This window comes from Mirounga leonina, unplaced genomic scaffold, assembly GCF_011800145.1.
Source record: "Mirounga leonina isolate KUSES-001 unplaced genomic scaffold, KU_Mleo_1.0 Mir_376, whole genome shotgun sequence".
NCBI lineage: Eukaryota > Metazoa > Chordata > Mammalia > Carnivora > Phocidae > Mirounga > Mirounga leonina.
The window spans coordinates 10,606,572-10,620,851 of record NW_023270718.1 but is presented as its reverse complement, the minus strand read 5'-3'; the positions used below and the strand labels follow the sequence as shown (position 1 = coordinate 10,620,851).

The 14,280-nt window shown below is 44.7% G+C and overlaps 1 pseudogene; it reads left to right on the top strand.

Moving 5' to 3' along the window:
- The first annotated feature begins 3,519 nt into the window (after nucleotides 1–3,519).
- On the top strand, nucleotides 3,520–5,622 carry LOC117998017 (annotated as a pseudogene).
- The last annotated feature ends 8,658 nt before the right edge of the window (nucleotides 5,623–14,280 follow it).

The following is a 14,280-nucleotide window of genomic DNA, read 5'->3' as shown; positions in this document are numbered from 1 at the left end:
TGGATCGAGTCCCGCATCGGGCTCCCTGCTCGGCGGAGTCTGCTTCTCCCTCTGACCCTCCCCCCTCTCATGTACTCTCTCTCATTCTTGCTTTCTCAAATAAAATAAAAAAATAAAATAAAATAAAATAAAATAAAATAAAATAAAATAAAATAAAAAATAAAATAAAATAAAATAAAATAAAATAAAATAAAATATTCCCATGAGATTAAAACAAAAGGAGGATGGCTGCTCTTTGCACTCTTAATCAGCATTTTTCTGAAGATCCTATTTTGTGCAATAAGGCAAGAAAATAAACATATAACAATTGGAAAGGAAGAAATAAACATGTCTTCCTGCATCATGTAAACTACTTCCTCAAATGTTATCTGCACTATGAGTCCAAATACTGACAGCCAATCACAACTTTAATCCGTCTCAAATCCCTGATCTTTTTATCACCTGCACCCCTGCTCTTCTTGTTTCTATAGGACCCATCACCTTCCAATGTAGTAGGTGACTTAGTATCACAGATGCATTGTTTGTTCCTTTCCATCAACTACAGAGTAAATTCCAGGATTTCTATTTTTATTTTGTGCACTGATATATTCCATATGCCTAGAAATGTGCCTGAACCCATAAACTACACAAACATTTGTTAAAATACTGAACAAATAATCACACAATACCCTATTTATTCACACAACTCTGGATACACTTTCTCCCTCCACCCACACTGTCTTTCCTTCAATTTCACTGCCCTCAGTGCTCTCAGGAATGAGAAGGAATTATCTTCTGTAAATAGAGCCCTCAAACTGACTAAGAAATTTGATCAACCTCTTTCTTTCACTGATTAGATAAAATGGTACTTTCACATTCCATTAGGACTAAATTATTTCAAAAGTAGGTTCTCCCCATCTGTTTCTGCCACTCTTTTTTTTTTTTTTTAAGATTTTATGTATTTATTTGAGAGAGAGAATGAGAGAGAGAGAACACATGAGAGGGGATAGGGTCAGAGGACGAAGCAGACTCCCTGCCGAGCAGGGAGCCCCGATGCGGGACTCGATCCTGGGACTCCAGGATCATGACCTGAGCCGAAGGCAGTCGCTTAACCAACTGAGCCACCCAGGCGCCCTGCCACTCTTTTTTAAACAAATTTTTAAAGAGATTTTATTTTCTTCTGAGCCAGACACTTACCTGACTGAGCCACGCAGGTGCCCCTCTGCCACTCTTAACGGCTTTCCTATTAGCACTTTTAATAGCTTTCAGAAGTTTTCGTAATCCCACCAAATATTTTTTAGTTATGTTGGGATTAATTAGAATTAATCTCTATTTCCCATGCAGACACTGTCACTGCACTTACAAGTGAAATGATAATCACTTCTTGGCAAGTAGATGAGATCACAGACCAAACCTTTATCTCTGACATAAGTGTCCTATCGAGATACTTCGCAGATGCTGTGGCGGCCGTCCTTGTCCTGGGAGCAAATCTAAACCGTGTAAATAGCTTTTCTTTTCAGGTAAGTATCATATTCTTAGAAAATACTTAGGAAATCCAGGATTATGCTTTTTAAAATTGGCCTTCTGAGCTCGTGGGGGTGGGGGAAGTCTTAGGTAGATGATAGATATATAGACACATAAATGATAGGTAGACAAACAGTAGATGGATAGAAAGATGATGAAGGAAGGAAGGAAGGAAGGAAGGAAGGAAGGAAAAGAAAGAAAAGAAAGAAAGAGAAAGAAAGAGAGAGAAGCTAAGAAGACCAAACACATACAAACAGGAAAACATTTGCTGAGGAAACCAGAGGCATGTCGCCAGTCTTGCCAAACTGCCTCAGGGCTGCCCGACATGTCCCCTCTCCTCAGTTAAATTGTTTTGAAACTTCTCTCACTTCTTCTCACGAAACACAGTGACCAGAACAGCATTCACCCTAAGGGCATCAAAATACAGGGTTGTGAGTAATAACATAAAGAAGGTGAGCTCCCACTCTGAGTAGATACCTAGTGTCTGTGTGATATCCGCTGCTGGTGTGTGTAGGTGCATGTTGTTTTGATGTTCTGTTCTGTTTTGTTTTAAGCAGGGGTATGTTGTGCAAAATGGAGTCTGCAATGACGTGTCTCTAAATTTCTGTCATCAGTTCAGGAAGATTGTTCACCATATTTCTCATTTAGACCAGTGAAAGCCTCGTTTATCTGTCATGTACAGAAATGCAAATATTGTGTAAAGATAAATAGGGCAAAAAGATTATGGGGATATGAATAAAAGAATGTAATCCTGTAAACGTTATCCTGGAATTTAAACAGATTTTAAAGTGCCTCAGTTGTCTTGTTGTCATCCTAATCGGACACTCTCTACCCTCCAAGGACTGCCCTGTGGATTGATCCATTCCTGTATTTCTCTTTCTTTCTCTATCTCTATCCATAAAATCTCTTAGCTATAGTATGATTGCACCCTATGTTTCATTTATAAGATACTTCTTTTTCAAACAAAAAATCAATAAAATTCTGACCAGACACCTTTTTAGAAGAGCTAAGAGGCACTGAATTTAGACCCTCCCTAGGTCTCCACAGAACCCCTGTGATCAGGGGAAATTAGGAGTCTTTATTACTTTCAAATTGCTGTAGGTCTTTAGAGGCCGGAGGGATGTATAACTCAGCAATGTCATAATTGTCAGGCTCTCTGTTTTGTGCAAACATTTTAAACTCCCACAGCAAATTTTATTGACACATGTTTTTATTATTTCACTTCATTTTGTGATCCTTCTTGAAGATGATTCCCGGTTCTTTCCTTTAACCCTTCTCTTATTTTGCTTCACTTTTGTTTTGTAACTTATGTTCATTACCCTAGTGATTTCCTGTATTTTTCATTTCAACCTTAAATCGTGTTATAAGATTATTATAGTTTTCATTTGAATATTTTTAACAAATCCATATATGTGTAAAATTTAAGTAAATATTCACTATGACATACCAACTCTCCCTTCCCTCCCATACTCCTGAACTCTTAGAAAGAACATTACTGCTTGGGGTGCCTGGGTGGTTCAGTCGGTTAAGCACCTGCCTTCCGCTCAGGTCATGATCCCAGAGTCCTGGGATCAAGCCCCACATCGGGCTCTCTGCTCAGCGGGGAGCCTGCTTCTTCCTTGCCCTCTGCCTGCTGCTTCCCTTGCCTGTGCTCTCTCTGTCGAATGAATAAATAAAATCTTTAAAAAAAAAAAAGAATATATCCTGGAGAAAACTCCATAGAATCAGTTCTGCTATGATGCAATGCATATGCTCCTGAAAACCACTGTGATATACAGGATTAAAAATAAAATCACAGAGCTTATTGGGACACTAGAAAATGTCATCAATGAAACATAAAAAAGAAGATAGAAGCCTAGTACATATACCAGCACAGTTTTCACATTTTAAGTATTTAAGAAATACACAAATACTGTAATAAATATGACACTTTACTTTAAAAAGCTGAAATTTGCATGTGGAAGTCAGTGTCAGAAGGATTATGGCTTTTGAGTTATTGTGAAATGGTGGGTAGGGATGGGCAAAACAGGTGAAGGGAATCAAAAGGAAAAAACTTCCACTTCCAAAATTACTTAGTCATGGGGAACTGATGAACAGTATGGTAACTATAGTTAATAATATTGTATCGTACATTTGAAAGTTGCTAAGAGAGTAGATCTCATAAGTCTCATCACAGGAAAAAAAAGTTTGTAACCATGTATGGTGATGCTGTTAACTAGACTTACTGTGATCATTCTGCAATATCTACAAATGTAAAATCATTATCTTATTCACCGGAAACTAATATAAGTTGTATAACAGTTATATGTCAATTAAAAAAACCATGTAAATAAAATCAGGCAGAAAGCTGTAACACTAGACGTGGGTGTCTGAGGCGACCTCACAGTGACCTGAGATGCCTGGTAGATGTTTGAGTTGTGTCTTGGTGTGCATTTTTTAATCCCTGCGTGGCATGCTCCAGCTGAGGGCAGTTTTCTGCATTTATCCAGTCTTTCTTACCAATGAAAAACACCCATAAGCAGATATAAAATTTGCCTTATATCACGATGTTTCCTAATTTCTCGATCATGTTGGAAAAAAGACTGAAACAATACTGACTGGTTCAGTATACAAAGATCTCCTGTCCTCATCCCCGCAACTGTTGAGAACTGTCTGCCATTGTGTCCTCATTCAATCACCCACAAACTTATAGATGGACACTGAAGTTATTTCTTTTGTTTGTTTTTGTTCATTTGGCAGAGTTTTCTTTCTCTCTCTTTCTTCTTTCTATTTTAATGGATTTTACTTTTTCATTGAAATATATTTGACATATAACATTGTGCAAGTTAATGTGTACATGTTAATTTGATACATTTATATATTGTAATATGATTGCCATTTAGTGATAATTAGCACCTCTATCATGTTACATATCCTTTCATTTTAGTTATTGGAATAATTAAGTTATAGTCTCTTAGCAAGTTTTATGATTATCAGAGGCTATTTCTAATCCAGTTCATCAGTGAATTGCCTTTGCACACACACACAAGAAGCATAAAATGTTAATAACCACTTAAAATGAGAAAATAAGTTTTAGAGTAAGTGCTGAAAAGTACTCTGCATAGTGTTGACAAGGCATTTATTTCTGCTTTTTTCCTCTCATTCCTCTGACTTCAATTAAAATCAGCCCCTAGATATTGATGCAATGGGTTCTGGCAAATTGGAATTGGGGATTATCTTCGTCACTCAGACTGGAATTGGGATCCTGGGAAATTCATCCCTTCTTTGTCTTTATACTTTCTCTTTGCTCACTGGACACAAGTTGACACCTACAGACTTGATTCTTAATCAACTGGTCCTAGCCAACTCCATGGTCCTTTTTTCCAAAGGGATCCCTCAAACAATGGTAGCTTTTGGATCCCGATATTTCTTGAATGATGCTGCCTGTAAACTTATCTTTTATTATTACAGAGTGTGCACTGGGGTTTCCTTCAGCACTATCTGTCTCCTCAGTGGCTACCAGGTTATTAAACTGAACCCTAGTATTTGCAGGTGGATGGAGCTCAAGATTAGATCCCCAAAGTTCATTGGCTTCTGCTGTTTCCTCTGCTGGATCCTACATCTCTTGATAAACTCATTTATTTCTGTAATAATGAGTGTTCCATCAAATAGCAAAAACCTTAGTGTGGAAAAGTAATGGATACTGTTCCTGGGATGGGGTATTGAGATTTAACATGTTATATACAGCCATACATTTTCCCCTTGACTTTATGAGTTTGGGCTTCATGGTCTGGGCTAGTAGCTCCATGATCTTCATCCAGCTCAGGCACAAGCAGCAAGAACAGCACATCCGCAACAACAGCCTTGCCCCCAAAACGTCCCCCGAGGCCAAAGCCACAGGAACCATCTTGGTCCTGGCGAGCTCCTTTGTTACTGTTTATTCGATCTATGCCATTTTGACTGTTTGCATGACTGTGGTTGCCAATCCAGTGGAAAGTGAACAGCACTATGCTCCTCTCATCATGTTTCCCAGGCCTCAGCCCTTTTGTGCTCATGGTCAGTGACACTTGAGTCTCTCAGTTCTGCCTTGTCTGTAGGGCAAGGACAAATTGCTTTCCCAATCTGGTTAAAGTGCTATGAGTCTGTTTTAACAGCGTTTAATCATTCATTTAAACATTTGTTAACATTTTATTAACTACTGTGTGATAGGAAATTATGACATCATGGCAAATAAGGCCAGGAAAAGCCCATTGTCTTGTAACAGAGGTAAAAATGAACATCATATATTTAAGTATACAAAGATTACTCACTCTGTGTTAGGATCGTCAAAGGAGAAGTTCAGAGAATTTTGAAATAGTGTAAAAGAGGGGCGCCTGGTTGGTTCAGTTGGCTAAGCATCTGACTTTAGCTCAGGTCATGATATTGGGGTCCTGGGATTGAACCCCACACATGGGGCTCCCTGCTCCGCGGGGAGTCTGCTTCTCCCTCTCCCTCGCTCTCTGCCCCTCCCCCCCACTCATGCCCTCGCTCTCAAATAAATGAATAAAATCGTTTTAGTTTAAAAAGGGGGTGCCTGGGTGGCTCATTCGTTAAGCATCTGCCTTTAGCTCAGGTCATGATCCCAGGTCCTGGGATCGAATCCCGCATCAGGCTCCCTGCTCAGCAGGAAGCCTGCTTCTCCCTCTCCCACCCCTCTGCTTGTGTTCCTGCTCTCACGCTCTCTCTCTGTGTCAAATAAATAAATAAAATCTTTTTTAAAAAATTTAAAAAATTAAAAGTTTAAAAAGGAAGGAAATTTCTACGTTTAAGGAATTTGGGGGAATCTCTCACCTTGGTCTTACAAAAATACATGCAAGTGTTTTTTAAACATATTTTTGAATCATAATTGAGTTCAGTTCTTTCTGACAGAAAGAAAATCACCTGGAAAGATCCTATGGAGCCTCAAGGGATTGGAAGAAATCCTGTGTGTTTAGATTGTCAAGCGGTGGGGAGAGCAGCAGACTACGAATAAGAAAGGATGGTGATGGAGAGTTCTGAGTGAACACTTAGGACAGGCCAAGAAAGCTGAACATTTGTTTTTGTTTTATTTTTTAAAATAACAGGTCAGTATAGGAGTTCAAACTATGAGTAAAAATGTCAGCTCTCCTTATTTAAAATTATTAATAAGAATTTAAATTTAAATTTACTTGCTTAATTAGTAACTCTTTAAATATTATTACAGTTTAAGTTACATCAAAAAGAATAAAATACCTAGGAATACATTTAACCAAGGAGGTGAAAGACCTATACACTGGAAATCTAAAAGACAATGATGAGGGCGCCTGGGTGGCTCAGTTGGTTAAGCAACTGCCTTCGGCTCAGGTCATGATCCTGGAGTCCCTGGATCAAGTCCCGCATCGGGCTCCCTGCTCGGCAGGGAGTCTGCTTCTCCTTCAGACCCTCCCCCCTCTCATGTGCTCTCTGACTCATTCTCTCTCTCAAAAAAAAAAAAAAAAAGACAATGATGAAAGAAATTGAAGAAATTGCCATGTCTATTGATATACCATCTCTTATTTAAAATCATTTTATGGTGTCTATTCCCAGTGATTCTCAGTTCTTCCCTTTTTCCTTTTTCTCTTATTTTTTTGCTTTTTTTGGTTATAGTTCTATCATATATTTTTATTATACTTAGTGATTTCATAAATTTAGTCTTGTTCATGTTAATTAATTAATTAAATTAGTGTTAAAATGACTTTTTTTTTAAAAGATTTTATTTATTTATTTGACAGAGAGAGAGGCAGGGAGAGAGGGAACACAAGCAAGGGGAGCAGCAGAGGGAGAAGCAGGCCTCCCACTGAGCAGGGAGCCCCATGCGGGGCTCTATCCCAGGACCCTGGGATCATGACCTGAGCTGAAGGCAGACGCTTAACGACTGAGCCACCCAGGTGCCACCTAAAATGACTTTTTTCTATAAATATTTTGAACTGACTCATCTATATACAAAGTTAAAGTGAATATTCATAGTGACACACTACCCCACTTCTCCCTCCTCATTTCCTCAATCCAAGGAAGGAACGCTGTCTACAACTGATGAAGATTCTTCCAAAAAGATTATAATTTAACTACAAATATTGTGCAAGGTCTCTCTTAACTCCCCTCTGCTTGCCTTCCTGCGGAGCAAATTTTTTCTCTGAATTCCCCTCTCAGAATTTACTAATCAGTGTCCGTGGATCACGTAGGATCTCTGTCGGTGGGGTCAGTGCTTCCACGTCCAACAGCGTCCCCTGAGGAAGTAACAGTGGCCCTGAGTCTTTCTTCTTCTTCCCAGCCCTTGACACAATAACATCCCTTTCCTCACACATCACACCAAAGCTATGATGGTCAGCCAGTGCTCAGCCCACAGGTGAAAGGACAAGGGAAGGATCAGGGAAATTAAGGGGCACATGAAAGAAATGGAGTCAATTGTGGGGATTTAGGGGGTCAGAGGTGGTCATAGAATTAATTGCTGCCATCTCTTTTATCAGTGGCTGTCCTTGGCCCAATATATCACCCTGGGTTTGGGAATTATATTGTGGATTTGGAAATTATTGTGCTGCCTGGACACCATAACTGGGTCTTTGAGAAAAGAAAGGAGCATATGGAGGACGTGTAAGTGAGGAAGGTGAATATTCAGATATCTGATACTCTCTCTACCAACCTTCAGAAGTCAGTCTCTTATATGGCGACACTTCACAATTGATGACTGTAATTGGGTGTCTACTCAACAGACTATATATCCCTGGCTCAGCTCAATGAAAACCGCTTTGTAGTCCTGGAGGTCCTTTCCAAGCCTGAGAAATTCTGCTCTCTCCCTTTTAGCATATTTCTAATGCTAGGAACTCTAGTACCCAGTGGGAAATGGAATCCACTCTCTGTAATAGAAATTGACCTGATGATACACATTCATTTTTCTTGTGTGTGACTTCACCTTATAAAAGAATCTCCCTGGGGCGCCTGGGTGGCTCAGTTGGTTAAGCGTCTGCCTTCGGCTCAGGTCATGATCCCAGGGTCCTGGGATCGAGCCCCGCCCGCATCGGGCTCCCTGCTCGGCGGGGAGCCTGCTTCTCCCTCTCCCACTCCCCCTGCTTGTGTTCCCTCTCTCGCTGTGTCTCTCTCTGTGTCAAATAAATAAATAAAATCTAAAAATAAAATTAAAAAATAAATAAATAAAAGAATCCCCTATCTCCAGGAGACCTATCTAGGATGGGATCTCACTGCTTCAAGACGTAAGATTTTCTTCCTTCCTTTACCTGGGTTAGAGGTTTCATTCTCCACCCTGTGCTTTCTCTTGGACTTGCAACGAGCCTTCCAGGAAACATAGGCTGCAATTAACCATCCACAGAGTGCTTTCCTATTCATAACCACCTTCAGGGTCTTCTTATATTACTGCACTAATAGCAATGATGATTTTCAGACCCTTCCAGGTATTGTTTTAAAAACTCTATATATTTTCACTCATTTAATCTTCATTCTTACTTTGCAATCCTTGAACAGCCAAGACACTCAAACCATGTCATTTCAAAAGCACGTAGGCAACTTGCTATCAACACAAATGCTTAGGCTCTTTCTTACCTCAATGACCTAGGGCCTTCTGTGTTATTTCTCCAGTGATTCTGATGTACCCATAAGGTTTGAGAACACCTGCACTAGAAGGAAATGCCAAAATTAAAGAACTATCTAGTGTAAGACACAACCATTTGAGATCCGTCTCAGACATAAAGTCACACAGCAGAGAACACCATGTCCCCTGCTCATCAGGTATCGAGGGAAACAGGCACTCCCCCACAAAGAGATTCACCATCACATTCTTTTTTTTTTTTTTTTTAAGATTTTATTTATTTATTTGAGAGAGAGAGAATGAGAGAGAACACATGAGAGGGGATAGGGTCAGAGGGCAAAGCAGACTCCCCGCCGAGCAGGGAGCCCGATGCAGGACTCGATCCCGGGACTCCAGGATCATGACCTGAGCCGAAGGCAGTCGCTTAACCAACTGAGCCACCCAGGCGCCCCTCACCATCACATTCTAACTCTCCTCTAAAATTGCAGAGCTTTGTTCATATCAGGACACATTTAAGCAAGTTTTCTTGATCTTCCTTGCTCATCTTATTATGGAAAAGAAACCTTAATATCCTGGATATACTTCACATGATTTATATTTTAGGTTTTCACCAGATGTGTCCTGTCTGAGGTTGGGTTTTGTAGAAGCAGAAGCTGGCACAAGGTTCAACGACATGATTTATTGAGTAGAAATTATCAGGAAAAATTAAAGGTCAAGGAATGAGAATGAGGCAAGGAAAGGAGTCACACAAGGGTGTGGCCTCATCTGGAATCAACACCAGTCTGATCTCACACACAGCTCTAGAGTGTAAATGGTACTACAGGTGGTCCTAGTTTGAGACATAGGAACACTCCTTTTGTTACTCCACGTCAAGCAGTGTTTAAATACTTCCTAGCTAAACTGCTTCTATATTTACTTTTCTAAAACACTGGACTTGGGGCGCCTGGGTGGCTCAGTCGCTACGCGGCTGCCTTCGGCTCAGGTCATGATCTCAGGGTCCTGGGATCAAGCCCCGCATCGGGCTCCCTGCTCAGTGGGAGGCCTGCTTCTCCCTCTCCCACTCCCCCTGCTTGTGTTCCCTCTCTTGCTGTGTCTCTCTCTGTCAAATAAATAAATAAAATCTTAAAAAATATTTTTTAAAATAAAACATTGGACTTACCTATAACTGCAGAAAGCCATATATGAGACATTTTACTTTGTGTTCTTTCTGAGCATTAATTTCTTCTTCTGTTGAGGAGTCTGGATTGCAGAGCTATGAGCATTCTAGAAATCAATCTATCAGTGAATTAAAATGCTGACATTTTTTACAAAAAAAACCCTACAGTTCTATATTGAAATTTCTACAGTCTGCCTCATTTGGATGTTTAGTAGATTCAAAATATGCTCAAAAGTGAGATCCTAATGTTTCCAAGCTCTTCCATCTGCACCACCACCACCCCTTCCCATCTCAGTTAAGGACAAATCCATCCTTCCAGCTGGGACACAACCTTTGGGTCATCCTTGACTAAGTGTGACATATAAGCTGACCAGTGGAGGAGAAGCCACATTCTTATCTAAGGACATGGAGCTGTGTAACCACAATCATGTGCAAGGTCTCATTAATAAAGATGTGATATAGGGGCGCCTGGGTGGCTCAGTCGCTAAGCGTCTGCCTTCGGCTCAGGTCATGATCCTGGGGTCCTGGGATCGAGCCCCGCATCGGGCTCCCTGCTCAGCGGGGAGCCTGCTTCTCCCTCTCCCACTCCCCCTGCTTGTGTTCCCTCTCTCGCTGTGTCTCTCTCTGTCAAATAAATAAAATATTAAAAAAAAAGAAAAGAAAACCCATTTATCTCAGAGTTCAGATGGTCAGGCTCTACACATTCTCTGACCGTGACCATTACGTCAGCATCCCAACAGAAAATGAAGTTTGACAAACACCTCTCCCTTTCGAGTAGATCTCCGGCTTCACGCTACTGGAAGAAATGGGATATACCTTGGAAGGTGGAGTAAGAAAGACTCCGTTGACGAGACGGAGCTGCTCGCTGGGTTGGACAGGGACACAATCCGTGAGCACACAGGGAAAAACGTGTTTTCCGAGGGAAAAGGAGCCACGTGATTGAGGGCCGTCTGACAGCTCTGCCCCCCCCCCCCACCTGCGCCCCGGACGGAGTTTCTCCGCCATCTCTGACCATTATCGAATTCCACAGAACTGACTCCCAGAACTTCAGTCTCCCTGGAACCGAGGAGTAGCAAAGACAGCGCTTGTCAGGTCTAATCTTGGGCGGGCGGACTCTCTGCGTGTCACCGCCGTGTCCCGCGGGGAGCCTAACGTGGGCCACACGGGAAACGACACCCCGAAGCACTTGCAGCCGGAGAAGCCGTGCCCCACACACGGGGTGGCGCCCGTTAGGAAGGGAAGGGGCCTCGCCCCACCCCCAGGGCGTGATGACGTCACTCCCAGAGGCCCTCAGGCGGCGCCGCTGGTCCTTTGCGGCGGTTTCTGGAAGGACGCTCTTTGCGACTGCGGGCGGAGCGGCAGGAGCCATATTACCCAGCAGGCTCAGCGGCAAGAGGCGGTAGAGCTGGGCCAATCACGGCACGGGGCTGGGATCCCGCGTCCCGCGAGACCTACGGCGCCGTGCTCGTGGGGCTTGTACTGCGTGCTTCCGGGCCTGCTCGCGAGGTCGCGGCTGCGGGAGCCTCGGTGGGCGTGAGGCCGCGGGCCAGGGAGGCTCGAGGAGAGGCGTCGTGTCCGCTCTGCACCGGGGCAGGCTGAGGGTGTGTGGGGCGGGTCAGCAGAGCCCTAGGGACCCTCCCTGCCTCCCACTCTTCGCGGCCCTCGGTCCGCGCGCCGCGTGCCACGGGGGCAGCAGAGGAGCCGATGGACCCGGCACGGGTGAGTGCACGGCCCCTCAGGCCCTGTGGACCCCAACCACGCAGTCCCAGCACCTCCGTATCGAGGGTCTCGTCGCTTCCGCTAACGGTGCCGTGTGTCCGGGGCCCGCCTTGGTACGGGAGGGCCCCCCGCTCTGTCAGCCAGTGAGGCGGAGGGAGTCCCAGGCACATGCGCCGAGAGGTGCAAGCGCCAGGAGGTGAGGCTGAGCCGGACAGACCCGCAGCTCTCCGTTTCGCCTGCTGGGAAGAGTCAGGTCCGACTGACAGGCTGAGGAACCGGGCCTCTTGGAGTTGGCGGGAGCCATGGAGGATTTGGAGGCGAGGAGGAACGTGATTTGTGTCGAGTTAATAGGCTTCCTCTAGCTGAGGAGTGGAGGGTAGGCGGGGGTAAGAGGAGGCAGGGACAGCGGGGAGGAGGCTCCCTGCAACCCCGCATCGTACCTGGAATTCTCTGCTCCCGTGTCACCCGCAGCCCCCCTCGCAGCCGAGGCCTGTGCCAAAGGTGTGCAGAACGAGTTACAAAGCCTACCGCCTGGGTTCAGCTCCAGGCTCTGCCCCTGCACCGCAGTGGGATAGTCCGCTTCCTTGGCTGGGACATGGGCTCATCGCAGTGTCTTCCCTCTGGGTCCTGGTGGCCCACGTGGGAGGCAGAGTGTGAAAAACAGCACAGCGCATGCAGGGAATGCCCAGTAAATGCTGGTCGTGGCCGCTCATTTCTGTGATCCCCGGGGTCCAAGGCGGCCTTTGCCCTGGTCTTCTCCTTATGGCAGTGTGGGCGACAGAGAAACGGGGTTTCTCGCAATCCTCCCGTCCCTGCACCGTCTGAATGAGCTGAGCTTCAGGAAAGCTCATTTAACAATGTAGAGACTTCAGGGGCCATGCTGGCTACGCCCTTCCCAGGGCTGTGACCTTGAGGAAGTCTGATCAGTGCCTTTGTCTTCCATCTCTTGGGTTCCATGGGCATATTGACATCTCCTCCCCTTGGCTCGAGGGGGTGAGAGAAGGCGTGTGTGTGATGTATGTCCTCCAATGTCCAACACCGCCCAGGTAGCATCACTCTGGACACTGTTCTAAGGGAGCAGAGCCCCTTGTCCTGTGATGATCTTAGGGACTTACCCCAGGGGAATCCTGCCCTGGGGTTTCCCCTGTCTCAGGCTTGTATCCAGCCGAGGACTAGGGGAAGAGAGCGCCTAGGGGCAGACTCACAGTGGGAGCAATATTTTTGGAATCACTGCTTCTCTGCTAGGATGAAAAGGGCCCTCGAGGGGCGCCTGGGTGGCTCAGTCGGTTAAGCGTCTGCCTTCGGCTCAGGTCATGATCCCGGGGTCCTGGGATCGAACCCCGTGTCAGGCCCCCTGCTCAGGGGGGAACCTGCTTCTCCCTCTCCCTCTGCCTGCTGCTTCCCGTGCTTGTGCTCTCTCTCTGTGTCATACAAATAAATAAAATCTTTATAAAGAAAGAAAAGGAAAGGGCCCTTGGGCACTGGGAGCCAAGAAGGTTACTGGATTCATCTTTGTATTTGCCATCTGCTTATTGCAAGTAAAGCTGGCTTGCCACTTATAAGACATTTACTTTTATGTGAAAAGTAGATGCATTAAAGATTCAGTGGTGGCAGTGTGCATTTGGATGTAAACACACAACAGACCCCGGGTTTCTCTCCAGTACGTGTCCCCCCCTCCCTTCATTCCAGCCGTGCCAGTGCCCGTCTTCAGCAAGGTCGTCCCCAGCTTTCCTTCTGAAATGACCCCATCTCTCTAATCTTGTCCCTTTTTTTCTTGGCCTCAGAACTCTTAAGGCCATCTGCATCATCTTGTTCAGTTATTTAGTCCTTGTTGGGGATCTTTCTCCAACGGGGGCTGTGATTCCTCTTTGAAGCTCTGTCGCCAGGCCTATAACAGCACCAGAGCTGTGACAGGACCTCATTAGCTAGTTGGGGAATGAGACTCCCCTCAGTGGGCTCTCATCACACTTAGAATCTACGTTCAAACCCCTCCCCCCATGGCCTGCTGCACCTGTCCCTGCAACTGCTCTGTGTCCACCCACGTGTCTTCCTTTCCTTTCTTCCCCATCTCCCGGCTCTGCAGCTATGCCATCCTCCACTTGCCAAGCTCTTGCTCACTTGCCAGTTCCCTCTGCCCAGGACAGTGTCTCTGGAACTCTGCAGGGCATCCCTGTGCATTCCTCAGGCCTCTGCTCAAATGCCACTTCTTCATCTTTCTAGTTCTAGCTAAAGTACCCCAGTACATGCATGCTTGGGAGCTAGCATTTTTGTGCAGAGTTGAGTGCCAGGTTGAGATTTTCCAGGGTGCTTGAGGAGCGAGGAGGAAAAATAATCATAACCAAACAAT